Genomic DNA, 2,858 nt, shown 5'->3' with positions numbered 1-2,858 from the left:
TTACGATGAGCAGGGGCTACTCTAGTTGCGATGTTCAGGCTTCTCTTGTTGCAGAGCAGAGGCTCTAGGCACCCAGGCTTCAGTAGTTGCAGCACGCTGGCTCAGCAGTTGTGGCTCCCAGGCTCTAGAGCACAGGCTCAGTAATTGCGGTGAACTGGCCTAGTTGTTCTGCGTCATGTGAAATCTTCCCGGACCAGGGATTGAACCCGTGTACCCTGCGTTGGCAGGCAGATTCTCAACCACTGTACCACCAGGAAAGTCCTAAGCCTTATTTTTAAACTGAAAATAACAATATCTATTTTATTAGTTTGTTTTAAGGGTTAAATCAAGTTTTCTTGCTTTGTATAGTATCTGTTATGTAGTAAGTACTCAATAAATGATAGCTGCTGCTGCTATTTTTGAGATGTGATAAATTTACATTCTTAAATGCCAGCAAAGTATGACAATACTTATCATTAAATCTTTTTTGAATCATGTAATAATTTTTGAAAATGGAGTCTCATTCTTGTTTAGTCAACTTTGCTTCCTTATGAGGTTAAACCTTTTTTTTCTCTGTGTTTATAGGCTATATTCTCATTTAGAATTGTATGTGTGGTTTCAAATCTCAGTGCTTCCACTCTCTGAGTGTGCCACCAGCCCAAGCCCCCAACAGATACCTCAAAATAAATGTAATATGCAGCTGAAAATATTTTGGGAGGAAGGCTAAGGAATAGATGTCTCCCTGTAATGACACTTTGATGCTTTTCTTATGCACTGATGTAATATCTTGCCAAATGTTACAAGGCGTTTGATAAGCTATGGAAGACCCAAGCTCAATGGTACTAAAGAAGGAAATGTACTATCTGCCCTATGATAGAGTCCCAAATAAAGCCTCTGGTTGGGGTGGTAGGGGGAGTATGATTAGGATTGACCTTTTCCTCTGGAAAGACTTGGCTTTGCCCCACCTTTAGTGATTATGAGATGTCTATAGCATCTCTAGGTACCACATCCATACACAACCCTAGAAATGTAGCTGAATTTTCTTCTGATTTCTCACTGGGGAAGAATTTTGTAATTTTAAAGAAAAAAGGGAAATTAGTAAGTAAAAAGATCAATACATTTAAATTCATAAAAATTGTTCTTTAGGATATGTATTGCATTAGTTATTGTTTGTTTGCTTTTGCAGTATTCAGAGAAATACAAATTAAAATCACAACAAAATACCACTACATATCTATTCAGTTCAGTTCAATTCAGTCGCTCAGTCATGTCCAAATCTTTGCTACCCCATGAATCACAGCACGCTAGGCCTCCCTGTCCATCACCAACATCTATTAGATTTGCTAAAATACAAGAAACAAAAAAACAAACAATAAACTGGCAATACCAAGGCCCAGTGAAGGTATGGAACAACAGATTAAATTTCAGATAATCCTGGTAGGAATACAAAATGGTAGTGTGAAAAAGACAAAGGCAGTATCTATCATGAGTGAGAAATTATTTCCCAAACGCTTCTTAGAAGATTTCTCCCTCTCAGCTTAATCGCCAGAATCTGGCACTTGTTCATTCCTAAACCTGATCACTTGGCAAGAGGAATGGGACCACACCTTCAGTACCTGAGACTATTCATCTCCTGGGCCTGGACCAGGGCCTTGAAATAAATCAAGGTGTGAATGTGAGCCTGACTGGGTGGAGCTCGGATGGATCAGAAGACTGACAGGTCAAAAACAGCTTATGGCTCCTGAGGTGAGTGACATAGGCAAGAACCTTCACACCTCTGACCCTCAGGTTCTTCCTGGACCAAGTGGGGATGTCCACCTTAACTGAATGTTTGCAAACTCTCCAGCATAGACTTGACCAGGGCTAGGTGCTCAGAAATTATATTTCTACTGATTTTGCTTTATTTGCATGAGCATTTTGTATAATATAGTTGGCCCTTGAACAACATGTGTGGGGGGGAGGGGTCAATTGTAATATGTTGTCTTTCATATGGATGCAAGATTTTTCCTAAGTTAAGGATATATTAGTTGGGGGAGTCAGACAGTATGAAAGTTTGTAATCACTGTGATCAAGTGCGTTTAATCTCTTCTTTTAAAACATTTCTTCTAACACTTTTAAGCTTAGAAAGTACTCCCAAACTCCTTTGCACTTCACTGATAACTTAATACAAGTTTTTCCTTTAGTCTTTTTGATGTGATTTGCACTTTCTGCTCTCTTTAATCCATATTGGATTTGGTATGGTCTTAGATGTAAAATAAGGATCGACATTGACATCTTTCCTTAGTATGTAACCAACTGTTCTACTATCACTTATTAAATAATGCTCTTCCATGATGTGTGCAGTTCCATGGTGTAATGGTTAGCACTCTGGACTCTGAATCCAGCAATCTGAGTTCAAGTCTCAGTGGAACCTGCCTGTGTTTTGCCGTCCTCATAAGTGTAGTGGTGAGTATCCCCACCAGTCACGCGGGAGACCAGCGTTCAATTCCTGACAGGGAGGCAACATGTCCTTTGGGTTTCCCTGGTGGCTCAGTGACAAAGAATCTGCCTCCAGTGTGAGAGACCCAGGTTCGATCCCTGGGTCAGGAAGATCCCCTGGAGAAAGGAATAGCTACCCACTCCAGTATTCTTGCCTTGAGAATCCCACGGACAGAAGAGCCTGGCGGGCTACAGTCCAAGGGGTCACAAAGAGTCGGACACAACTGAGCAACCAACACACAGCAACTTCCATGGTACCTTTATCACAACAAATTATAGTTTTATACAGTTTGGAACTAGAGACCGGGAAAATGTCTGCTCACAGTAAACCAAGGAGTAGGGAAGAAGCCCTCTAACAGCCACCCCCTCCACACACTGCAACCAAAACTGTAAGTTAAGAA

General features: G+C 40.9%; 1 non-coding gene across 1 annotated transcript; it reads left to right on the top strand.

Moving 5' to 3' along the window:
• Positions 1–2,320: 2,320 nt before the first annotated feature.
• Positions 2,321–2,392, top strand: TRNAQ-CUG (transfer RNA glutamine (anticodon CUG)). Its single transcript has one exon. It is a non-coding gene; the product is annotated as a tRNA-Gln (tRNA).
• Positions 2,393–2,858: the final 466 nt, after the last annotated feature.

Source organism: Bos mutus, chromosome 1 (genome assembly GCF_027580195.1).
Source record: "Bos mutus isolate GX-2022 chromosome 1, NWIPB_WYAK_1.1, whole genome shotgun sequence".
Lineage (NCBI taxonomy): Eukaryota > Metazoa > Chordata > Mammalia > Artiodactyla > Bovidae > Bos > Bos mutus.
This window is presented reverse-complemented; position numbering and strand designations above follow the sequence as displayed.